This window comes from Moschus berezovskii, chromosome 11 (genome assembly GCF_049115385.1).
Source record: "Moschus berezovskii isolate FMDL1 chromosome 11, NW_MosBer_1.0, whole genome shotgun sequence".
Lineage (NCBI taxonomy): Eukaryota > Metazoa > Chordata > Mammalia > Artiodactyla > Moschidae > Moschus > Moschus berezovskii.
The window spans coordinates 108,991,760-109,018,364 of record NC_142470.1 but is presented as its reverse complement, the minus strand read 5'-3'; the positions used below and the strand labels follow the sequence as shown (position 1 = coordinate 109,018,364).

General features: G+C 45.7%; 1 protein-coding gene and 1 non-coding gene across 2 annotated transcripts in view; one reads left to right on the top strand and one right to left on the bottom strand.

Annotated features, from left to right (window-relative positions):
- The window catches only part of LOC148776264 (liprin-alpha-1-like), a 141,669-nt gene that overhangs the window by 36,988 nt on the left and 78,076 nt on the right, over window positions 1-26,605 (bottom strand). The window lies entirely within an intron of this gene.
- LOC148776267 (U6 spliceosomal RNA) lies at window positions 18,433-18,539 on the top strand. Its single transcript, XR_016038707.1, has one exon. It is a non-coding gene; the product is annotated as a U6 spliceosomal RNA (small nuclear RNA).

The window sequence follows — 26,605 nt, the reverse complement described above, 5'->3', positions numbered from 1 at the left end:
TTAGGGTAATCCTACAATTAATAGCTGGCCTTAAGAGATACTGGGCTTCCCTGATAGTTCAGCTGGTAAAGAATCCTCCTGCCATGCAGGAGACCTCAGTTTGATTCCTGGGTCGGGAATGCTGATCCGCTACAGAAGGGACCGGCTACCCACTCCAGTATTCTTGCACTTCTCTTGTGGCTCAGCTAACCTGGGTTCAATCCCTGGCCTGGGAAGATCCCCTGGAGAAGGGAAAGGCTACCCACTCCAGTATTCTGGCTTGGAGGATTCCATGGACTGTACAGCCCATGGGGTCGCCAAGAGTCGGACACGACTGAGGGACTTTCACTTCACTTTCAAGAGATAGGACCTGAATCCAGATTAAACTGGAGTCTCCCAGTGTCATCTGGCATTTCTTCCCTGAAGCCAGCCAAAACCCACACAGGTGCATTTCCAGGGTCTCCACTTAGCCAGCCTGACAGAAAACCCAGCGTGGTTCAAACAAGCTGACAGACAAGCAGGAGAGGACTCACAGGCAGAAGGCTTCCCTCCGGGTCTCAGGTGGAGCTCGGGGACCACAGCAGAAACCGGAGCTCTCAACCCGTGGGCTCAGCAGCGCCCTCCTTCTCAGGTCAGCGTCTCTGCCCTGACGGGCGCGGGAGGGCCGCCAACCGCCACAGGCTGCCCTCACGCCCCTCCCACTGCTGTAGCCTGACCTCTCCTGGCCCCACCCCTTCCGGCCGAACCAGAGCGCCTCTTCCCTTGATTCCAGCGTGAGGCCCGGCCCTGGGCCCTGATTGGCCACCGCCCCAGCCCTGAGCCAATCACGGTGGCCAGGAAGGATGGAACACACCGATTGGCCAGGTCCAGGTCATGTGACCACACTCTCCAGGACACTTGTGAGCCGCTCACACTGTGTCTGGGGTGGAGACAGTGCGGTGCACCCAGTGCAGGGTTGGGAGTCCAGACACTGTGTCTGTGTGCTGTGTCCTGGGACGTGCCTGTGCATCCTCTCTACACGCCGCTGTGCCCTCTGCAGGAAAAATACTCATGACACACCACTTCCCTTCCCAAGCGCTGTTTCACGCACCCACATTCAAGGGAGCAAGACCTCCTGTTTGAAGGTAGGTTTGGAGATCCTCTCTTAACCTCTGGGCTTGTTTCTTGTATCATGTTAGAATAATTTACTCAGTCTAAAAACCCCCACGAGCACCGCCACATGCTGCTTTGCCTATTCAGGATTCTTAGCTGTTCTGAGTAGAGGGCATGGCCCAGGGGCTTCCCAAAGGGTGAATCACTGAATCACTTTGCTGTACACCTTACACAAACAAATTCATTGTAAATCAACAGTACTTCAATTTAAAGAAAAGATATTCCCTCATCAAAAATGGTCCAAAATTTTGTAAAGTTTTTCCTTCAATTGTTGGTTTTTGGTATGTGTCTATTTGGTTTGGTGTTATATTTTGAGGTAGGGATCCAGCTTGCTTTCCCACATGGATACCAAATTGTCCCATTGGGAAGATTTTTTTTGTCCTTTCTCCTGGAAAGGTCCTTTCTGCATTTACACATTAAGAAGCTTTTTAGAAAATGCCACGTATCAAGAACTTCAGATCTTTGGTAGTTTGTGCAGCGCCCCAGAGGCATGGCTCCCCTTCTGTGTCTTCTCTCCGCATCTCACCCTTGCCAGTTTCTAGTGTGCACGGGTGCCCTCAGAGGGTTCTCTGCAGTGAGCCGTGTTTCTGTGAGGACAGAGGATGTGAGCACTGCGTCCCCAGTGACTGTGTGGCTGTGCTCAGTGACCGCGATATTGAGTCTGGCTGCGACTTCCTGAGGCAAGCTCTGCGTTTCTTCCTCTTGGTGTCTGGCTATGCAAAGTGGTGCTGGTGGATTGGGGCTTGGGTCCCTGGGTCCAGCAGTGGAGAGATACACCCACAGCCTGCTTTTCCATTATAGTTTCCTCCTGTGGGCTCTGCTCAGCTGGTGTGGAGATATTTATGCTCAAGGCTTGAGAGGTAGTCAGTCATTCTGCTTCTCATCCCCTGCCTCGTCTGTACTTCTGTCTTTTTTTTTTTTTTTAATATAGCTAGTTTTCAATGTTGTTAGTCTTTGTGTCATTCTGACTCTCAGGCACCTGTGGTTTAATAGACCTCCAACTCCAGAGAGCTCTTTGCCTGCTGGAGACATGGAGCACTCAGGGAGCAGCACCACATCACACTGGAGCCTGGCCCAGAGAGCAGCTTCTTGCCAGGATGGCTCCATTCCTGCTGTGGGGGTTCGGAGTTATCACATCTGATTGTGCATCCCCTGGGCCTCCAGTGCAGGCCCCACTCTGAGATCTGGAAAGGAGGTAGCTTCCCTTCCTGACACAGAACTAGTATTTTTTTGTCCTCGTCCTTGTCCATTCCCATTTGGCTCGCAGGCTCTACACTTGACCCTCACCCACAGGATCAGAAGAGCCCAGTTCTAGAGACGTTTCATACAAGGAGAGGCTCCCGGAGACACTCCAACCCCCGGGCCTAAGTAAGCATTTCCTTGGAGTTTCACAGCCCTGGGAGGAGATACTGGGTTTGTGTCCATGTTACAGTTGAATATGTTGAGCCTCAGATCATTGCGTGATTTGCTCTGGGTCACTCTGCAGGTCAGTGGGTAAGGTGGGATTTGAACCCAGACTCTATGTCTTGGAGCTCGTGACTGTACAGGTGTTTCTGCTCCTCGGGTAAGTTTATTTCAGGATTTTTTTTGTTGTTGTTTTTGATGCATTTGTATGTGGGACTGTTCTGTTTTCTCTCTGACGGTTCATATCCTGCTATGCTGCTGAATTTCTTAGTTTTAATATTTGTTACTTGGTGCAGTTTTTAGGGTTTCATATAAATCCTGTCATAATCGAATAGTGGCAGTGTAACTTCATCTGTTCCAATGGGGATGGCTTTTATTTCCTTTTCTTGCCTAGTTATTCTGGGTAGGACAATTCCACTACTATGTTGAACAAGATTGGTGAGAGTGGGTATCCTTGTACTAGTCCTGATCTTTTAGGAAAATCTTTCATCTCTTTACCATTGAGTTGGATGTTAGCTGTGGGCTTGTTTTTATACCCTTTAGGATGGTCCACGTATAACCACTGTATTGAGAGATTGTACCAAAATTGATGTTAAACTCTGTCGAAAGCATTGTCTGCAATTATTGAGAAGATCACATGATTTCATTCTTAATTTTGCTCAAATTGTGTATCACGGTGATTGATGTGCAGATAAAAATATCATGCTTGCAGGCACAGAATAAATTCCATTTGATCACAGTGTATGATTCTTTTAATGTATCTTCTATTTGGTTTGCTAATATTCTTTTGAGGATTTTCACATCAGTGTACACCAGGGTCAGGGTTCTCTGGTTGTTCATATGGTAGAGAATATGCCTACAATGCGGGAGACCTGGGTTTGACCCCTGGGTCAGGAAAATCCCCTCGAGAAAGGAGTGGCTACCCCCGCCAATATTCTTGCCTGGATAATTCTGTGGACAGAGGACCTGTTGGGCTACAGTCAATGGGTCACAAATAACTGGACATGACTGAGTGACTCACACTTAGAAGAGTGCTTCTTGACTTTCTTAATATCTAAGATTTTATCTCAGTCAAAAATTACAGTCTAAGGCAAAAATGTCAAGAGTCCTTAGAAGTAAATGACAATAAGTCCTAACAGTTGAAAGCAAGAAAGACTGCACATAATTTATTTTTCATAAGAATGTTAGATCTACAGAGGAATTCTCATTAAACTGAATTAAAATGCAAGCTTTAGTTTAAAATGGAAACCTGTTTTGGAATTATGTGTCTATGTTGAGACTGAAATTTTATTATTTATGTATGAGATATTAAGCAATACAGTGTAGCTATTAAAATCATATTTTCAAAACCTTTCATGACATTTATAAGCTCTTATAGTGGAAAAATAGCTAGGGATAGAAGATGATCCCATATAGCTTTAGATGACAGTACAGATATGTTGAATGATAGTTTTCAGATTGTATTTATTTATTTTTGATTGAAGGATAACTGCTTTACAATGGTTGGTTGGTTTTCCTCATACAACAACACAAATAGGCCATAAGTATATTATCCACTCTTTGGTGAGCCTGCCTCCCACTTCCCAATATCCCACCCTCTAGGTCGTCACAGAGCACCATGCTGGGTTCCCTATCTTACATAGCACCTTCCCACTAGCTAGCTATTTTACGTATGGTAGTGGCAATGTTTCAATGCTACTGTCTCAATTCAGCCCACCCTCTCCTTCTCCAGCTGAGTTCACAAGTCCTTCGCCTACATCTGTGTATCTATTTCTGCCCTTCAAATATTCATCAGTACTGACCAACCTTGATAGTATATTAAAAAGCAGAGACATTACTTTGCCAACCAAGGTCCGTCTAGTCAAGGCAATGGTTTTTCCCGTGGTCATGTATGGATGTGAGAGTTGGACTGTGAAGAAAGCTGATCGCCGAAGAATCGATGCTTTTGAACTGTGGTGTTGGAGAAGACTCTTGAGAGTCCCTTATACTGCAAGGAGATCCAACCAGTCCATTCTAAAGGAGATCAATCCTGGGTGTTCATGGAAGGACTGATGCTAAAGCTGAAGCTGCAATACTTTGGCCACCTCATGCGACGAGTTGACTCACTGGAAAAGACTCTGATGCTGGGAAAGGTTGGGGGCGGGAGGAGAAGGGGACGACGGAGAATGAGATGGCTGGATGGCATCACCGACTCTGTGGACATGAGTTTGAGTGTACTCCGGGAGTTGGTGATGGACAGGGAGGCCTGGCGTGCTGTGATTCATGGGGTCGCGGAGAGTCGGACACGACTGAGCGACTGAACTGAACTGAACCATTTTACAAGATTCCATGTGTATGCATTAATATACTTTATTTTTCTCTTTCTGACTTACTTCACTCTGTATCACAGTTTCTAGGTTCATCCACCTCAGTTAAACCGACTCGTATTTGTTCCTTTTCATGGCTGAGTAATATTCCATTGTGTATATGTTCCACAACTTCTTTATCCATTGTTCTCTTGATAGACATTAGGTTGCTTCCATGCCCTGGCTATCTTAAATAGTGCTGCAATGGACATTAGGGTACATAAGTCTTTTTAGAGGTGTGGTTTTCTCAGTGTATATGGCCAGTAGGGGATTGTTGCATCATGCAGTAGTTTTATTCCTACTTCTTTAAGAAACCCACCTTCCTTCTCCATAGTGTTTGTATCCATTTACATGTCTACCAACAGTGCAAGAGGGTTCCCTTTCTTCCATGTCCTGTCCAGCATTTATTATTTGTAGAATTGTTGATGATGGCCATTCTGACGGTGTGAGGTGATAGCTCATGTAGTTTTGATTAGCGTTTCCTTAATAATGAGCGATGTGGAGCATCTTTTCACCTTCTTAACGTCCTCTTTGGAGAAGTGTGTTCATGTCTTCTGCTCGCTTTCACTTGGTTGCTTTTTTTCTGATATTAGGCTCGAGGATCTACTTGTGTACTCGAGATAATCCTTTGTCAATTGCTTCATTTACAATTATTTTCTCCTATTCTGAGGGTTGTCTTTTCATCTTGTTTATAGTTATCTTTGCTGCTTAAATACTTTGGAGTTTCCCTAGATGCCATTTTTTTAATGTTTCTTTTTATTTCAGTCATTCTCGGAGGTGGATCAAAGAGGATCTTGCTGTGATAGATCTCAAAGAGTGTTCTGCCTTTGTTTTCCTCTGAGAATTTTATAGTTTCTGGCCTTCCTGTTGGTCTTCAATCCACTGTGAATTAATATTTGTGTATAGTGTGAAGAAGTGTTCTAATTTCCTTCCTTTGCATGTAGTTGTCCAGTTTCCCAGCACCACTTACTGAAGAGGCTCTCTTTTCTGTCCTTTCTCCTTTGTACATTCTTGCCTCCGTTGTCAAAGAAAAGGTGCCTATAGGAGTGCGGGTTTACCTCTCAGCTTCGTGTCTTGTTCCATTGCTCTATGTTTCTGTTTTTGTGCCTGGACCATAGTGTCTTGGTAGTATAGTCTGAAGTCAGAAAGGTTGATTCCTCCAGTTCCACATTTCTTGCCAAGATTGCTTTGGCCTTTCTGGGTCTTTCTCCCCCCCCAATAAAAATTGTAAAATTATTAGTCCTAGTTCTTTAAAAAATGTCACTGGTTGTTTGATAAGGATGAATTGAATCTGCAGATTACTTTGGGTAGTGTAGTCATTTTCACAACATTGATTTCTTTCAATTCAAGAACATGGCATATCTGTTTCATATTTGCTATCTTTCATCATGCAGCCTGTCTTTCTGCATACACGTGTTGCGTCTGTTTAAGTAGGTTTATTCCTAGCTATTGGAGAAGAAAATGGCAACCCACTCCAGTACACTTGCCTGGAAAATCCCATGGATGGGGGAGCCTGGTAGGCTACAGTCCATGGGGTCCCGAAGAGTTGGACACGATTAAGCAACTTCACTTTCACGTTTTACTTTCATGCATTGGAGAAGGAAATGGCAACCCACTCCAGTGTTCTTGCCTGGAGAATCTCAGGGACAGAGGAGCCTGGTGGGCTGCCATCTATGGGGTCTCACAGAGTCAGACATGACTGATGTGACTTAGCAGCAGCAGCATTCTAGCTATGCTATTCTTCTTGTTGCAGTGGGGAATGGCACTTTTTCCTTAGTTTCTCTTTCTGATTTTTCTTATTGTGCTATAAGTATGCAAAGGACTTCTGTGTATTAATTTTGTATCCTGTGCTTTACTAAATTCACTGATTAGCTCTAGTAATTTTCTGGTTCTATCTTTAGGGTCTTCTGTGAATAGAAACAGGCCACCTGCAATCAATGAGAGATGGACTTCTTCTTATCCAACTTGCATTCTTTTTCATTTTCTTCTCTGATTGCTGTGTCTATGACGTACAAATCTATATTGAATAACAGGAAGGAGCGTGGGCACCATGGTCTTGATCCTGATCTTAGGGAAATGCTTAAATTTTGACACCATTGAGGATAATGTGCTGAGAGGTTTCCCTTATGACCTTTATTATGTTGAGGTAGGTTTCTTCCACGCCCATTTATGGGGCGTTTTTTAAATCATAAACTGGTGTTTAATTTTGTCAAACTCTTTCTCTGCATGATAGAGATTACCATATGGTTTTTATCTTTCAGTTTGTTAATATAGTGTATCACATTGATTGATGTGCACATAGTGAAGAATCCTTGCACCCCTGGGATAAACCACACTTGAACGTGGTGTGTGGTCCTTTCCCTGTGTTCTTGTTTTGCTTTGCTCATGCTCGCGTTTCCTCAGGATTGTTGCATTGGTGCTCGTCAGTGGCGTTAGCCTGTCGTTTTCTTTTCTGGGTTGCGTTCCTGACTCATTGTGGTTCAGGGTGATGGTGGCCGCACAGGATGAGTTGGGATGCTCCTCCCTCTGCGCTTTTCTGGAGGAGTTTGACCAGCACAGGTATCATCACATCTCTACCATTTGAGAGCATTCACCTGTGAAGTCCTGGGCATTTGTTTGTTGGAGACTTTTGATCACAGTTAGTAGTGCTTGTGATTGATGTGTTCATAGTTAGAGCTTGTGACTGGTGTTAGTGCTTGATTTATTCACATTTTCTGTTTCTTCCTGGTTCAGTCCTAGAAGATTGTACTTTTCTAAGAATCTGTCCATTTGTTCCAGGTTGTCCATTTCATTGTCATGCAGTTGTTTCTAATTGTCTCTTATGATCCTTTCTCTTTCTGTGTTGTCTGTTGTAACATCGCCTTTTTCATTTTGAGTTCATTTGAGTGGGCTGCCGTCTATGGGGTCACAGAGAGTCGGACACGACTGGAGTGACTTAGCAGCAGCAGCATCATATAAGGCTCAGAGACCCCGAGCTTTCCCGGATGTGGGATTTTTAGTGCCTAAACCAGGACAGAAAGCTGAGCACCGAAGAATTGATGCTTTTGAACTGTGGTGCTGGAGAAGACTCTTGAGAGTCCCTTGGACTGCAAGGAGATCCAACCAGTCCGTTCTAAAGGACATCAATCCTGGGTGTTCATTGGAAGAACTGATGCTAAAGCTGAAACTCCAATACTTTGGCCACCTCATGCGATGAGTTGACTTGCTGGAAAAGACTCTGATGCTGGGAAGGATTGGGGGAAGGAGGAGAAGGGGATGACAGAGAATGAGATGGCTGGATGGCATCACCAACTCGATGGACATGAGTTTGAGTGAACTCCGGGAATTGGTGATGTACAGGGAGGCCTGGCATGCTGTGATTTATGGGGTCGCAAAGAGTCGGACACGACTGAGCGACTGAACTGAACTGAACTGAATCCAGGACAGCCCCGAGTAAACTAGGATCCTGGTCACCCTAGTTCTGTGTATCGTCTTCCTCAATCCTGAATGCTCCGCCTTGTCTGTCCCACCCCGTGTTTACTATCCAATATTTCTCATCCTCCGTTTCTGCTTGCTCATCACTTCTGCAGCCCCCAGGGAGTGGTTTATTCATCCTATCTAGGTGCTCTGGGGTTTCCCAGGAGGCACTGAACAGAAAGTGAAAGTGTTAGTGGCTCAGTGGTGTCCTGACTCTTTTGAGACCCCATGGACTGTAGCCTGCCAAGCTCCTCTGTCCATGGAAATCCCAGGCAAGAATACTGGTACCCATGCCCTCCTCCAGGAGATCTTCCTGACCTGGGGATAGAACCCAGGTCTCCTGCATTGCAGGTGAAATCTTTACCATCTGAGCCACCAGGGCTGCTAGTGGAAAAGAACCCGCTGCCAATTCAGGAGATCCAAGAGATGATCCCTGGGTCTGGAGAAGGAAATGGCAACCCACTCCAGTATTCTTGCCTGCAGAATTCCATGGATAGAGGAGCCAGGCGGGCTACAGTCCATGGGGTCTCAAAGAGCCAAACATGACCGAGTGACTGAGCACAAACGCTCAAGCTCTCCTGGCAGTGACCACTGTGTTCTAACAGCTGCTCTGTCTTTCTTCAAGTTATAGACTTATTAAAGACCGAGGCAGTTTTTTTTTTCCTTTTACCTATAATCTCAGAGCCTAGCAGAGATTCTGGCACACAGTAGGTATGCAATGAAGTTTTCTTGATTTAATGACTATCATATCAACGTATCAAGTGCCATCTATTTCATATCACTACGTGGGATGTTATGGACTGAATGTTTGGGTCCCCTCCAAAACTCGTATGTTGAAGTCTGAACCCCCAGAGGGGCTGTATTTGGACATGGGGCCCTTAAGGAAATTCATGAGTGTGTGCTAAGTCGCTCAGTCATCTCCAATTCTCTGCAACCCCCAAGGACTGTAGCCTGCCAGGCTCCTCTGTCCATCGGATTTTCCAGGCAAGAATACTGGAGTGGGTTGCCATTTCCTCCTTCAGGAGATCTTCCTGACTCAGGGATCAAGCCTGTGTCCCAGTGCTGGGGGCCTGGGTTTGATCCCTGGTCAGCAAACTAGATCCTACATGCCACAGCTAAGCCCTGGTGTGGTCAAATAAATTTTTTTTTTAAACTCAAGTAACACTAAATTCAACACTATAATTTACAAACAGCATGTGCAGATTGAGCCTATTCCTGTTACAGTCACTCTGTGTAGCTCTCTCTCCATTCTTCTATCTGTATTTGTTATAATGAAGTTCACCAACTGTGGATATTTGTACTATTTCTGTGATCATAAAATCAGGATGATTTGAACTTAGGAAAAAAAAGAAGAGACACCAAGAGATCGCTTTTTCTCTCCCTCCCTCCATCCCCCTCGCTTTTTTCCCCTGCAAAGTTGCCCAGGAAACACCATATGAGCACACACTGAAAAGGCAACCCAAAGGGAGCTCTCAGCAGACATCCACCCTGTCAACACTGAGTCTCAAGTTTCTAGTCTCCAGAGTGGCGAGAAAACAAATTCCTGTTGTCAAAGCCACCAGCCCACGGTAGTTTGTTACGGCAGCCCCAGCGCGATAACACAGGGGATGTACCCAGTTCATAAAACCAGGCTGTGACCAGTGATGGGTGTGGTCACACAGGCACCCTCCTGAGGCAGAGAGCTGCTTTCTATTCCAAAACAGTTCCAGTAATACTTCCCATCCCATTTTAAGAACATAAGTGTTCAACATGACAAGATTGACAAACCTATTTTTCTATCATTCTGCTTTACTTCTGCGGAGAAGTATATTAGAATAGTAACTTCTGGGACTGGGAATGGTTACATGAATATGTGGTTCAGTTTCGAATGTGTGACTAATATTTTTTGCAGCTAAGTAGCATTTTCTGTTTTCCAATGACACTTTAAAGCCCATTTATGTCACCTGAGAATGCATAATTAATTCCTCCTATGGAAATGCCTTTGTTTTCTCCACTGAGCTGGTGATTCTTCATCGTCCCACTCAAATCCTACCACTCCCCTCCCACCCCTGGCCACACTTGTCAGCCCGTTCCCTGCCTCAAAGCCTGACTCTACAAGCTGCAGCCCCCAGGCCTCGCTGTTCTCAGCTCCTCTTTCTTGGCTCTTGGCCAAAGGGAAGCACTATCAGAGTGTGAAGGGAGGAGTGCGAAGGGCAGGGAGAGAGGGGGGTGGGCCTTCTCCCTCCCTCTCTGCCAGAGCCTGCTCTCCCACCGTGGGTGCCTTCCTCTGTCATACAGCACCCACGCTGGGCGGCCCCTCTCCTGTGACCACAGCTCGGGATGGCTTCGAGGAATAGCACACCCTTTCTCTTTTGTTTCTCCAGGCCCAAGGATGACAGAGGCTTCTGCTGCTAATAGTTCCCAGTGTCTTCTCCATCTCGTCTTGATTCTCTTTACCTTGCCCACAGTGTGAGTTAAGGGTTGAGTTGTAACCCCTGCCCCCCATTCCTATGTTGAAGTTCTAACTCCCAAGACCTCAGAGTGTGACTGTCTTAGGATAGTGTCTTCAAAAAGGTAATTAAAGTTAAACAAAGTCATACAGGTGGACCCTAATCCAATCTGACTTATGTCCGTATAATAAGAGCCCCAGGTGGCACTAGTGGTAAAGAACCCGCCTGTCAATGCAGGAGACATAAGAGAGGTGGGTTCGATCCCTGGGTCTGGAAGATCACCTTGGAGGAGGGCATGGCAACCCACTCCAGTATTCTTGCCTGGAGAATCCCGTGGACAGAGGAGTCTTGCAGGCTACAGTCCATGGGGTGGCAAAGAGTCGGACAGGACTGAGCAACTTAGCATATGCACAGTAAGGGAAGATTAGGACATCGACATGCAGAGAAGGAAGACAGTCTGTGGGGAAGGCAGCCATCTGCAACCAAGGAGAGAGGCCTCAGAAGAAACCAACCCTGCCCACATCTTAATCTCGGACTTCCCAGCCTCGAGAAAATAAATGTCTGTTGTTTTTAAGCCACTCATCAATGGTGGTGGTGGTTTAGTCACTCAGTCGTGTCCAACTCTTTGTGACCCTGTGGGCTGTAGCCCACCAGGCTCCTCTGTCCGTGTGATTTCCCAGGCAAGAATACTGGAGTGGGTTGCCATTTCCTTCTCCAGGGCATCTTCCCAACCCAGGGATCAAACCCAAGTCTCCTGCATTGCATGCTGTTTCTTTACCTCTGAGACGTCAGGGAAGCCCACTTATCAATGGTACTTTTGTTACAGCAGCCTAAACGGACTAAGACTTTGTTACAGCAACCCCAGCAAACTATGACACCACGGTCAATCATCCCATCACTAACCCACTTGTAGAGCCTTGGGAATGTGCTGGTTATATCCTTCTCGGACCTGGTCTCACACAGCCAACCTCACCAAGGACACTATCATATGTCCCTTTATCCACTCCACGGTATGTATCATCACGTTCCTAAGTTTCTAAATGTGCCAACGTTTGTGCTGTGAATACCTGTTCCTGAAATACTACAGGACTTGCTTTCACAATAAGGTTCCTAAGCCGTTTCTAAGCAAGGAGCCAAGTGACATCCAAGTCTCTGTGTAGAGCATCTTGTCGTTTTTGGAAAAATCTTTTCACATTTTTAACATCAACTGCTGCTGGAAGGCCTGGGGTGATGACTGAAGTCCAGAGAGTCTCTGGAGATGCTGTGTGAGAGTTTTTCTTGCTGATTCAGTGGCTGGGGGGCCCAGTGGCTGGTAAGGAAGCCAAGCAAGGTGAGCTGGAACGTGTAGGGAGTCCCTGGGTTCTGCATTTAAGGAGATCTAGGGAGGTGAAAGCAATGGCAACCCACTTCAGTACTCTTGCCCGGAAAATCCCATGGACAGAGGAGCCTGGTAGGTTACAGTCCATGGGATCGCAAAGAGTCCAACACGACTGAGTGACTTCACTTTCACTTTTCACTTTCATGCATTGGAGAAGGAAATGGCAACCCACTCGTGTTCTTGCCTGGAGAATCCCAGGGACGGCGGAGCCTGGTGGGCTGCCGTCTATGGTGTCGCACAGAGTCAGACACGACTGAAGCGACTTAGCAGCAGCAGCAGCAGGGAGGTGAAAAGATACCACTGGAGTGAGAGTGGTTAGAACAGCAGAAAAAGCTATCTAATTCAACTTATTTAAGGAATATAAAGGGCTTCCCTAGTGGCTCAGTGGTAAAGGATCCACCTGCCAAGCAGGAGATGTGGGTTTAATTCTTGGGTTGGGAAGATCCTGGGAGAAAGGAATGGCAACCCACTCCAGTATTGTTGCCTGGAGAATTCCATGGACAGAGGAGCCTGGTGGGCTACAGTCCACAGGGTTGCAAAAGAGTCGGACACAAACTAGTTACTAAACAACAACAAAGTAGTATAAAGCAATTTTATAAAATCATAGGGCTGGATGGGATTTATTGAGACATCCCAGTTTTACCACCTTCCCCCTCACACAATCCCTCAAGTATTGAGTTACTCCTAATAAATACATTTCTTTGTCTCCAAAGCACTTTCACAACCATATTGCATTTGAGCCTCAAGGAAATCCTGTGAGGTAGATAGGAGGAGCATTAACGTCTTCATTTCACAAATCAATGAAACTGAAGGGCAGGTAGTTGAAATGCCAGGTTTCAAGGAGCTAAAAGGTTTTAGAGCTGGGCCTGGAGACTCGTGCTCCTGAGACCAGGTGGGTATTGATAGAGTTCCCATCGCTTACCATCCCTGCTCATCCGGGCATGCACACAAAAGACTGACGTCACAGGTGGACATTCCACCCAAACTCACAGCGAGGAAGGGCTTCTCAGCATCTGTCTGTGAGCAGAAAAGGCAGAGAAAGGGAGAGAGCGAGAGAGACATAACATGAGCTGAGTTTACAGGGAACCGGAGTGGGCACATGCACCCTTATCTCGGCCCCAACTGGGCAGAGCAACACAGAGCAAGCAGAGGTACAGAGGCTGAGCCTCTCCGATCACGGTCCCCCTCCCGACTCCATATTCAGCTGGCAGGTCCCAGGAGTCAGGTCACCCTTTACCTCCCTCTAATACTCTGATGAATACGTTTGCAACACACAGGGTTTCCATTAATCTGGGGAAGATCCTACTTTAGGCTTTCACTGAATCAGAAATTGCTTCAGCCATGACTGCTGTCTCCAGTGAACTGGGTCCCTCTTTCTCCACAGAGATGCCCCACACAGGCTGGTCTCGCCTGCTCCCTCCACCCACCTGTCTCTCTCTTGTTTAAATTGGAGGATAATTGCCTTACAGTGTTGTGGTGCTCTCTGCCATACATCAGTGTTAATCAGTCATAATGATGCATATGTATCTATATATATATCTCCCTTCCCTCTGGAGCCTCCCTCCCCTGCATCCCATCCCTCCAGGTCATCACAGAGCTCCAGGTTGGGCTCCTTGTGCTATATAGCCGCCTCCCACAAGTTATGAGCATACATGGGGCTTCTTTGGTGGTTCAAATGGTAAAGCATCTGCCTGCAATGCAGGAGACTCAGGTTTGATCCCTGGATTGGGAAGATCTCCTGGAGAAGGGAATGGCAACCCACTCCAGTATTTTTGCCTGAGAAATCCCATGGACAGAGGAGCCTGGCAGGCTGCAGCCCATGGGGTCTCAAAGAGTCAGACACATGTGAGTGACTGAGAGGGAGTGAGTGTGTATACATCAATGCTGCTTTCTCAGTGTGTCCCAGCCTCTCGTTCCCCCGCCATGTGCACAAGTCCATCCCCTACATCTGCATCTCCATTTCTTCTCTGTAAATAGGTTCATCAGTACTGTTTCCCTAGATTCTGTATATATGTGAGGTGTGTGCATGTTAAGTCACTTTGGTCGTGACTGTGGTCATACAGACCCCACAGACTGTAGCCTGCCATAATGCATATCATACATGCATTAATACACAATATTTCTTTTTCTCTTTCTGACATACTCACCTGGTCTCTTTACTTCTTCCTCTATCCGTGGAGACTCACCTTCTCCAAGAAGCTTGAGTGTTTCAGCCCTGAGGGATTCTTGTCTCAGCTGCATTCCTGAAGCCATTATCATCCAGACCCCAAATTTAGCACTGAACACATGCTCTTCAGTACTAGTTCTCTGATGAGACATCAGCCCCTGGAGAATCAAGCTGGAATCCACCCTCTTGCATCTATGCTCCTGCGGTAGATCCATGCATGTTAGCTGTGACTTTTCTGGGAAAGAGTAGGCAAAACTAGGGTTAAACACAGCCAGTCGTTGGAATCCAAGAGGAAAGGGGGAAGGAGTGGGAATTAATTGTCTTCCCGTGTTGGAAGTTTTCGGTGGTGTTTCAAGATCCGCGTACAGTCAGCATTTTCATGTTGCTCTAAGATTAGCACAAGGTAAGAGAACAACAGAAGCCTTCCTCTGTGCTATTTTAGGAACACGGAAAATAAATTAATACCCTCCAAATGCAGGAACAGCCTAGCTTGCTGTGACACAAGAATGGGCTCGTAACACCTCGGCTGTAACAGTTTCAAATGGAATCATATTACAGTGCAAAGTATATTTATCACTGTGTTGAGGAACCCTTTCTCCTAAGTCCCCCCAGGGGAGAGCCACAGCCCCAGGCAGGCTCCTCTCAACCTCTCCATTCCACCCTGGCAGGTCCCGGGGCTCCCCCGCCCCGCCACCTCTCTTCTTGGTAATTTTCACTACCTACCCAAACTGTCAAGTTTCCCACCCCTTCCTGAGGGGCTCTGGAAGCTGGTCTTTTTATGCCCACCTGTGGGACTGCACCTCACAGGCCTACAAAGCTTGAATTTGCCCAGCTTCAAGACTGAAGAAAGCCTGCATTGGGCAAGAGAGGGATTCCCCAGCGGTTCAGCAGTAAAGAATCCACTAGCAATGCATGAGACACAGGAGATGGGGGTTTGATCCCTGGGCCAGGAAGATCCCCTGGAGAAGGGAATGGCAAACCCACTCCAGTGTTCTTGACCAGAGAATCCCATGAACAGAGGAGCCTGCCAGACTACAGCCCATAAGGTTGCAAAGAGTCAGACATGACCGAAGTGACTTAGCATGTACACATGCATCAAGCAACAGAGATATCAGTAGTTTGACAGACGGGGAGCTTACGTATCTGAAGCAAAGTCCTAGAGTGGCACCCCCACCCTGTGCAGCAGACACCTTCAGGACGTGGCAGCAGTCTTTGCTCCTGGTGGAGGGGGAGATTGCCAGTTACAGGGGAATTGATGTCATATGGACTTATCGATTACCAGGGAAACCAACAGAAGGGCACACCCTTCACTGCCCCTTTGATAAGAACAATCACTGGCCAAGGCCCAAAGCAAGTATGTAGGAAGGCCAGAGTCAGTGTAAGTGAAGCAGGCACTGGTCAGGCAGGGGATAGACAGAGAGCAAGAGAACAGCCATCTTGAGTGGGCTGGTCAGCCACCACCCTTCCTGGTTGTCCCTGAAAAAAAGCTTATAGACCCTCTTCATTTTAAGACTTTAATGCCCATCATGACAAGAGGAAAGACAAAATATGGGGAATTACATGTGTGTGTGTGTTTCCAGTGGCTAAGTTGTGTCTGACTCTTTGCAACCCTGTGGATTGTAGCCCGCCAGGCTCCTCTGTCCATGGAACTTTCCAGACAAGAATACTGGAGTGGGTTGTCATTTTCTCCTCCAGGGGAGCTTCCCGACCCAGGGATCAAACCTGTATCTACTGCCTGCATCTCCTGCATTGGTAGATGGTTTTTTGTTTTTGTTTTTTTTACCACTTGAGCCACCTGGGAAGCCTGAGGAAATATACAAAGGGTACAAATCTGACAGTCTTGAGTTTGGTCCAGAGCATCTGATGATCTGGTTGAGATAACTAGAAATTTCTTTTATGTCAACATTGGGTGTTGTAAGCAGATAGGGCAGTGGGTCCCTGGAGAAAAAGAATCAGGCATGACCTCTTTGACATAAGAGAACCCATTTTGGTCCAAGACATTCTGTGATCTAAGCCTGGCTACAATGCTTGCCCTTAAACAGGTCTCAGTAATTAATGATCTTAAGGGAAGAAAGGACTGCAGGAACAAAGGGAAAGCAGTCAAGAAACAATGGGTCTAGGACTCCACTGGTGGTCCAGTGGCTAAGACTCGAGCTACCAATACCCTAAAGGGGCTGGGGTTCCATCCCTGGTCAGGGAACTAGATCCCACATGCCCCAACTAAGAGTTTGCATGCCCCAACTAAAGATCCTGCATGATGTATGATGTGGCCATTAAAAAAAAAAATTAATCCACATTAAAAAATATATACCTTAAAAATTTTTTTAAATAGATAGAGGTGAGCAAGAAATAATCAACACAACAACAGGCCTGTTTTTGTTCTTCCTTTGTCTTTAGCTCTGGGGTAAAACTGTCAGTTGTGGGGGAAAGGCTAAAAAGAAAATTCTAGCCAGGGTTTTGAAATTTAAGTCCAAGATTATATGATGGCACCAGTCAGCCTCCCAAGTAGGTGACATAAAGTCGGGATGTGCAGCCAAATGTGCACAGACATAGAATTCCTATGGTTGTTTCTTAGTAGGGACTATGAATTATATTTCAAAGAATCCATGTCTGAAAAAAATTGGCTTCTGATGCAGTTTGTTGTAAAAAGGCAAACTATTTAATACAAAGGTTTACACACGTGCACATACGTATAGACTACATATGCACACATATATATTTTTAAAAGATATTTTTGATGTGGACCATTTTTAAAGTTGTTTATTGAATTTGTTACAATATTGCTTCTGTTTTTTGTTTTGGTTTTTGAGCAGTGAGGAATGTGGGATCTTGATCCCCCCATCAGGGATTGAACCTGCAGCCCCTGCATTGGAAGGCCCAGTCTTAACCATGGCACCACCAGGGAAGTCCCTTTTGTTTAACTCTTAAGCAAAAACAGGAATCCATTTGGCCCCAGTCTAAATATTCAGGGAAAGAAGCAAGTAGAATTACTCCGGTTGGAAATGCCACGTTAATTTATTATGCATAGCATGATCAAACAAGAGGCCACAAAGAGAAATGAAAAGATGCTAAGTCGTGGTCCTTCCTGAGAATTAATTTTGCCCCCAGGATTCTTAGCAATTGGGTCTTTATATCTTGGAGGTATCAGGGCAGGAGAGGGCGCACAGCACCAAATCCATGGCACAGAGTGCAACACACAGCATCCTACCTGGGAGCGTGGAATCAGAAACCCAGCACTGAGAAGGGGTCATGCACAGACACAAGATTTATGGAGGCCATGCAGGGAAAGGAAATATATGGGTTACATGTCATACCGCTCTGGATGCAACCATTTTTCACACAGCAGAACCTGTGAGAGAAAAGACAAAGGAGAAAGACAAAGAAAAGTGGGGAGGGGCTTTCCCTGGTGGTCCAGTGGTTAAGAGTCTGCCTTCCAATGCAGGGGACGAGTGTTTGATCCCTGGTAGGGGAACTAAGATCCCACAAGCCACAGGGCAATTAAGTTTGCAAGTTACAACTACTGAGCCTGGGAGCCACATCTAGAGAGAAGCCCGCGCCCTACAGTGAAAGACCCCACACGCTGCAATCAGGACCCACCACAGCCAAAAAATAATCCATTAAAAATATTTAAAAAGAAAAGTGGGGAAAGGAAAGGTAAAGTTGAAAAAGAGAAGGTTGGAGACTCCTCCTGGCCACCTGGCTGACCCCTCGGCAGCAACTCGGCAGCCACTCAGCATCAGCACTCTCTCAGCATCCCTGCTGTCTCCATGGTGATTTAATGTGATTCTGATGGATGTGACTAGTTCATGAACGCTTCCTGGAGCTGGGCACTGTTGTTGCTAGCTCTATTTTCCAGATGAGAAAACAATGCTTCCGAGATTGTTAACAACTTGTCCCAAATCACTGAGTTGCTAAAGTTGTGGAATCAGGCATTGAACCTAGGCTGTTTCAGGCCCAAGCATGTGCTCTTGGTGAGCAAAGTAAAAAATAAGATGGTGTTTAATGGAGGAGAACGTGAACATGTATTGAGTCCTTAATATATACCTGGCATGTAATCCTCACAACAGTCCCGCAAGGGAGGTATCATTATTCCCATTTTATAGATGAAGAAACTGAGGCTCGGTGCTCACTGTGGCAGCACATACACTTAAACAGGAATGATACAAAGAAGATTAGCATGGCCCCTGCTCAAGGATGACATGCAAACTGGGGAAGCATTTCATGTTTTTATGGCAGAAACCATCACAACACTGTAAAGCGATTTTTGATGCATGATACAGGATGCTCGGGGCCGGTGCACTGGGATGAACCAGAGGGATGGGGTGGGGAGGGAGGTGGGAGTGGGATTCAAGATGGGGAACACATGTACACCCAGGGCAGATCCATGTCAGTGTATGGCACAACCAATACAATAATGTAAGTAATTAGTCTCCAATTAAAATAAATAAATTTTTAAAAAATTAAAAAGTATGAATAAAACGGGGACGATTTTTTAAAAATTGAGGCTCAGAGAGGTTAAGTAACTTATCTAAAGTCGCACTGCTTAGTGAAAGAGTCCCGGTCTGGGGCCCTGCACCTCCTCTCAGTGTCTGTTTTCTGTCTGAAATAAATCCTGCTTGCTTACTACCATGAAAAAACAAAAAAAACCCAGGTCTTGCAGACTGCAAAGCCCATATTCCATTGTTTAAAAAAATATATTGTTGTTTTGCTGCTAAATTTTATTTATTTGGCTGCTTCAGGTCTTCACTGTGGCATGTGGAATCTAGTTCCCTGAGCAGGGATCAAACCCAGGCCCCCTACAATGGGACTTTCTTGGTTTCTAGACTACTGAGATCTTGCTTCCATGTGTAAATTGAGTACAATTTCCTAAAGAGATGGAAGGCAGGCTTTATATCCCAGTATGTGATTCATGGGGTCACAAAGAGTTGAACACTACTGAGCGACTGAACTGAACTGAATAGGGAACAAATTTGACTGGGAATGGTTGGGTTACCATCTAACACTGACATGTCATTTTCCCCTGCCTGGGCTCGGCTTCCCTCCATCCAGCTGGCTTTTCTTTCCTGGGCTTATTTCTTTCCTTTCCACCCTCTGCCCCCCTCCCCTCGCCTTGCAGGAGCAGAAACAAGAAGCTCTTCCTCTAATCTCCAGCCTGGCAGGTTTTCCCTCCCCTGGAGTCCAGGTGCCTGTAGCATTTGCTCCTTAGTGGCTTTCCCCCAAGGAGACAGCTCCCTCCTTCTTCTTCCCAAAAAGGAATTGTGGGGCCAACTGTTAAGATTTTTAAAAAATATTTTTTTCATGTCTTTACTCAAGATGGGAAAAATCTCTGAAGTTTAAGGTGGCACCTGGCTGTCCTGTGGTGTTTATATTTTTTCAAGGCTTTGTTCTGTCTGGAATTTTATTATAATAACTACTGATGGGACTTCCTTAATGGTCTAGTGGTTAAGATTCTGAGCTTCCAATGCACGGGTTCACAGGTTCAATCCCTGGTCAGGGAATTAAGATTCCATATGCCACATGATGTGGCCAAAAAGCAAAACAATCACCACAACAAAAAACTAATGGAAATGAACATACCTTGATGTTTATATAATTTTAATAAATCACCTTCAAAATGATAAAGCATTAGTAATCAAATAGAGTTCACTCAGTCGTGTCCAACTCTTTGGGACCCCACAGACTGTAGCACGCGAGGCTCCTCTGTCCATAGGATTTTCCCAGGCAAGAATATTGGAGTGGGTTGTCATTTCCTCTCCCAGGGGAATCTTCCCAACCCAGGGATCAAACCCGTGTCTCCGGTATTGGCAGGTGGATTCTTTACCACTGAGCCACATGGGAAGGCTAGCTTCTATCAATGATTCACACCAAAAGGTGGTTCAATGAAGCAGCGATGATGAGGCAGAGCTAGAATTAAAAGGGGAATCAGGTACCCTTGAAACTCAAACCTAATAATAGTAGAAAACATCACCCACTCACAGCAGTATACACAGATCTGAAACTGTTTCCTTGAGAACGTTTCTGTTTGGGGGGATAATTCTATTATTTGAAGACTCTAAGTAATGACAGGCTAACAGTGATGATGCCTCAGTGACCTGATAGCCATGCCCTGGAGAGATAGCCGAGAGAGGGGTCCCCAACCTCCAGGATCTCATACCTGATGATCTGAGGTGGAGCTGATGTAATAATAATAGGAATTAAGTGCACAATAAATGTAATGCACTTGAATCATCCTGAAACCACTCCCCTTCTCCAATTCATGGAAAAAATTCTCTTCCATGAAACTGGTCCCTGGTGCCAAAAAGTTTGGGGATATTCAAAGGAATATTCTTTGTCTTTCACACCTGCGCTGTTTTTCTTCTAACCACCCCATCCCACAAAGCTTTACCTGTTCGGAGTGTCACACGTCCCTTCCTGTGAGGGGCAGGGTGCCCGCCAGTGCTCAGGCCTCAGGGCCCCCCTGGGCGCTGCTGGTCTGTCCTTCTCATCCTGGCTGTGTGAGGTGTTCCCCTAAGGTTTTCCTGCTACACTGTTTTTCTAGTTCCTCTTGAATCTTCCTAGACAAACCTGCCTAAATGATGCAAGAACTATCTAATGAATATGTTACTTTCTCCAGTTTAATCACACCTGGGTTGTGTCTGCCACACTCTCTCCACAGCTGCACTTGTCGTTTCTGTTTCGTTTTCAGCTTTTTATTTTACACTGGAGTACAGCCGATTAGCAACATTGTGATGGCTTCAGGTGGGCAGCAAAGGGACTCAGACATATGTACACATGTACCCATTCTCCCCCAAACCCCTCTCCCATCCAGGCTGCCACATAACATTAAGCAGAGTTCCCTGTGCTGTACAGGAGGTCCTTTATTATCCATTTTATTGTCAGGTTTTATTTACTCCTTACTTTCCTTATGTCCCCTAAATGAGTTTCCTCAAAACCCAGTTCCTCTCATCTCAGGCCCCATAGCTAGTGTTCCATTTTCACAGTCAGCTTGCCTCACGTAGGAGGCTGCTCCTCTCCTCTTAGGGAGGGTGGTGGGCGGTGGGGCACACTGGTGCAGTGAGGGAGGGTGCCTTCGCCACCTGCAGCCTGCAGCCCAAACAGCCACAAGGCTCCCCAGTGGCGCAGTGGCACAGACGCTGCCTGCCAATACAGAAGACGCAGGAGACTTGGGTTGGATCCCTGGGTCTGACAGATCTCCTGGAGTAGGAAATGGCCCACTGCAGTATTCTTGTCTGGAAAACTGCATGGAAAGGAGGAGCCTGGCAGGCTACAGTCCATGGGGTTGCAAAGAGTCAGACAAGACTGAGCACATCCCAGCTCACTTGTGGAGGGTTTAATTATGCCTTAATGCTCGTTATCATAATTAAGCAGAAATAGTGATTCTAATTAGCACATTTGCAGAAACCACACCAGTATGCTTCCCTGGTGGCTCAGATGGTAAAGAACCTACCTGCAATGCAGGAGACCCAGGTTTGATACCTGGGTTGGAAGATCCCCTGGAGAAGGAAATGGCAACCCACTCCAGTGTTCTTGCCTGGAGAATTCCATGGACAGAGAAGCCTGGCAGGCTACAGTCCACAGGGTCGCAAAGAGTCAGACATGACTGAGCAAATAACAAACACAAGTAGATCCATATAATCGCACACTTCACCTACTCATAGCTTAATGGTGTTCCATCCTTGTTTCCTTTGCCCTGCTTTTCCTTTCAGCTTGAATGAGCACAACTTTTGAAGTCTTTAATTTATGACTATTTTAACTTATGCAAGTCCTGCTAGAGGGTGACAGATGGTCAATGTCAAAAACCCAGAGGGAGGGTTTCTGTTTAGCCTTTGATTTTTGTTTTGCTTTTTAAGCCAGAGAAATGTCCAATTGTGCTCATAGTTTGTCGGAGAATGTGATGGCACCCCACTCCAGTACTGTTGCCTGGAAAATCCCATGGACGGAGGTGCCTGATAGGCTGCAGTCCATGGGGTCGCTGAGAGTCAGACATGACTAAGAGACTTCACTTTCACTTCTCACTTTCATGCATTGGAAAAGGAAATGGCATCCCACTCGAGTGTTCTTGCCTGGAGAATCCCAGGGACGGAGGAGCCTGGTGGGCTGCCATCTATGGGGTCTCACAGAGTCGGACACGACTGTTGCTTTCCAGGCTCCCGTGTCCATGGGATTCTCCAGGCAAGAATACTGGAGTGGGCTGCTGTGCCCTCCTCCATGGGATCTCCTGACCCAGGGATCAAACCTGAGTCTCCTGCATTGACAGGGGTATTCTTTATCACTGAGCCACCAGGAAGCCCTCACATGAACCTACAGTTGGGCAAAATCATCTACCACAAAGCCTATTTTATAATAAAGTGTTGACTACTACACCTGGAGAAGGGAATGGCAACACACTCCAGTATTCTTGCCTGGAGAGTTCCATGGACAGAGGAGCCTGGTGGGCTACAGCCCATGGGGTTGCACAGAGTTGGACACGACTGACGCGACTTAGCACGTACACAAGCACACTGAACTTGAAAACCAGAATGGCTGTCTGGGTACTGATAGTTTTAGTGTATTTGGCCTGTACTCTTGTGACCAAGTGGCTAACTGGGAGCTGTGGCTCACTGGCTGCCCAGCACTATAAATGAGTATCCTACTGCACATGGCTAGCCACCCCTCCCAAAAAATCCAGATACAAAATTTAAAGTATGGTTTCCACTGAACATCTATTACTTTTGCATCACTATAAAGCCAAAAAGTTGCTAAGCCAAAGCATCTTAAGCCAGGGACTGCCCAAACAAACTTAAGGGAAGACACCTGGGCAGTCAGCCTCCCCCACAGTTTCTGCAGCAGCTCATTAGTGATTAAGACTCCAGGACCAGAAACAAACCTTTGCGTTCACAATTAGAGATAAAGCAATACAAGGAAATATCTCTGAGAAGGGGGAGTATAGAGGGTTAAAGTCCTCTGTGTGTGTTCTCAGTCACTCACTCTTGTCTGACTCTTTGCTGAGCCCGCTAGTCTCCTCTGTCCATGGAATTTTCCAGGCAAGAATACTGGGATGAGGGGCCATTTCCTATTCCAAGGGATCTTCCCGACCCAGGGATCAAACCTGTGTCTTTTGGTCTCCTGCACTGGCAGGTGGATTCTTTACCACTAGCACCACCTGGCAAGCCCCAGTTAAAGTTTTGCTAATATGTAAATAATTGATATGATTGGAAAGGAAAAGTGGATAGGAGGACCTGGAAAAAAAAAAGAGTGTCAGAGACAGGAAGCGCATGCCGAAGTAATCTGGGGCATGCCGAACAAACGCTCAGGTTACACACAATCTTCCCCAGTGATGACCCCAAACCAGTCCCAAGATTAGTGACTGATCAAAGATGAGAACATGAGAGCTGGCCAAAATCAAAAGAAAGGTTAGCAACTGAAGGAGCTGTTATCAGAGTCTAAATCTCTGTTTTTCTTCTTTAGTCCATTAGAGAAGAGAAAACAGGGAAGTTTGGGGCTACTTGTATTTTATACGCTACTGCATTTCACCGATAGATATTTGCTAGTTATTATCAAGTAATCAGAATTTTATAGTACTTTAGTTTTAATCATTAAATACATTGACCACCTAAAAAGGCATATGAAGTAAAAATGTATTTTTGACAAGCCTTATGATAAGTCAACTTCTTTATAATCATAGGATCTTTTTTTTTTTTTTAATTATTTAGAGTACTTCTTGATTAAAACCATTCACTGTGGGATTTCCTTGGAAGTCCAGTGACTAAGAATCCGCCAGTGCAGGGGACATGAGTTCCATCCCTGGTCTGGGATGATTCCACATGCTGCAAGGCAAGTAAGCCTGAGAGCCACAACTACTGAGCCCACACGCCACAGCGACTGAAGCCCAAGCAGCCTAGAGCCTGTGCTCTGCAACAAGAGAAGCCACTGCAGTAGGGAGACCGCGTACTGCAAGTAGAGAGGGGTGGTCCCATGCTCACAACAACTAGAGAAAGCCAGCACACAGCAACGAAGACCCAGCTCAGCCATAAACAAATAAAAAGAATCTGGCTTCTAATGCAAGGGAACAGGGTTGATACCTGCTCGGGGAACTAAGATCCCACATGCCACAACTAGAGGAAGCCTGTGTGCTGCAACAAAGGCCCAGTGCAGCCAAAACAAAGAATTTTAAATAAAAGAAACCTATTCGCTGTTACCAGATCTATTCAGTGCTCATGAATCACACTGTGGACACTATCATTCAAGGGGGAGGGGGGACTCTAAAATGGAAAAAAAAAAATCAGAAACCTTAACTTACAAATAAGTGAATAAAATGTATTCGTGGATGAATGTTCCCAGATTTCCTCTTGGCCTGTTTCTGCACAGTCCATATTTCCAACTAACATAAAATGAGACTTCTTTCCTTTGGGGATGGACTATTAGAATGATAGAGAAGACAGACCAGAGTGGCGAGGGCCAGGAGAAGGACCAGCCCACGATGCTGCGGTGATCTATAAAACAAGGAGCCAGTGGGGGCATATGGAGACAGGGAGCTGCAGGGTTTTGGCTTGTAGGTAGTTCGTGGCAGTTCAGGCTGTAACTGCCTTTCCAGCAGTTATACAGTGTGAGAGAACTGGGGAATGAAGAAAGGGGATCTGGTAAGTAGTGTTATGAGTTCTGAATTGGATCCCCTGTGATTTTTCTTTGAGAGACAACATGAAAATTGGTATTCATCTGTAAAATTACTTTGGGTAGTGCAACATGCTACTCTGTAGAAACTGAGCTACATGGGGACCCAGGATGATTAGGGTTATGAAAAAATTCGTATGGGATATAATCATCACTACAGTAAATCAGAAATAACCCCAAATGCCTCACAATAGTGAATCAGCTCAGCAACATGATGAGAGAAAATATGGCATTGAGGATGCATGGGGGCTTTGGGAGTGAGGCCATTCAGTGTCTCACTAAGAATCTCTTAATTTCTTCATTTACACATTGAGAATAATTATGTCTAAATTTAGAGTTACTGGGAAGATTAAATAAATGAAAATAATGTATAAAATTCCTAAAAGAGTGTATGACTCATTGTACTCATGGTAGCTAATATTATAAACAGTGGTCCCCAACCTTTTTGACACTGGGGACCAGTTTCATAGAAGAGAATTTTTCCACAGACTGGGGGAGCAGGCAGGGAGGGATGGCTTCGGGGTGATTCAAGCGCATTACGTTTTGTTGTAGTTCAGTTGCTCAGTCATGTCCAACTCTTTGCAACTCCATGGGCTGCAGCATGCCAGACTTCCCTGTCCTTCGTCATCTCCTGGAGCTGGCTCAAACTCATGTTCATTGAGTCAGTGGTTTTCCTACCATCTGGTCCTCTGTTGTCCCCTTCTCCTCCTGCCTTTAATCTTTCCCAGCATCAGTCTTTTCTAATGAGTCAGCTCTTCGCATCTGGTGGCCAAAGTATGGAGTTTCAGCTTCAGCATCAGTCCTTCCAATGAATATTCAGGACTGACTTCCTTTAGGATGGACTGGTTTGATCTCCTTGCAGTTCAAGGGACTCTCAAGAGTCTTCTCCAACACCACAGTTTAAAAGCATCAGTTCCTCATCGCTCAGCCTTCTCTATAGTCCAACTCTCACATCCATACTTGAAACTGGAAAAACTACAGCATTACATTTATTGTGCACTTTATTTCTAATGTGAGGCCACTGCTGATCTGACGGGAGGTACCAATGGGTCTGTGGCCCAGAGGTTGGGGACCCCTGTTATAAAATATCTTAGTGATGTTAAAAATAATAAGCATGAGGGATAAATCATTAGATATACAATAATTAAATTACAAAGCATAAAGTTACCATGTTTGTACATTAACAAGTACAGGAAGCATATTTTGAAGAATTGAGGTCAGCTCAATTATTTTCATGATGCCCAGAAAAAGAGAACAGGCTCGGATTGAAGAACAGTGATTTAGAATCAATATAAAAGAATATTAGGATTATAAAGCGCTGAAGAAATCTATAAAAGAAAACATTCAAACCTTTTCCTCTAGAGATTAAAAAGATAATTACATTGGTTTCTCATTTATTTCCCTGATTATAACGGTCAAAGATAATTTATATTTGGCTTTGATAGCAGTGGCAAGCCACTCCAGTACTCTTGCCTAGAAAATCCCATGGATGGAGGAGCCTGGTAGGCTGCAGTCCGTGGGGTCGCTAAGGGTCGGACACGACTGAGCGACTTCACTTTCACTTTTCACTTTCACACATTGGAGAAGGAAATGGCAACCCACTCCAGGGTTCTTGCCTGGAGAATCCCAGGGACCTGGGAGCCTG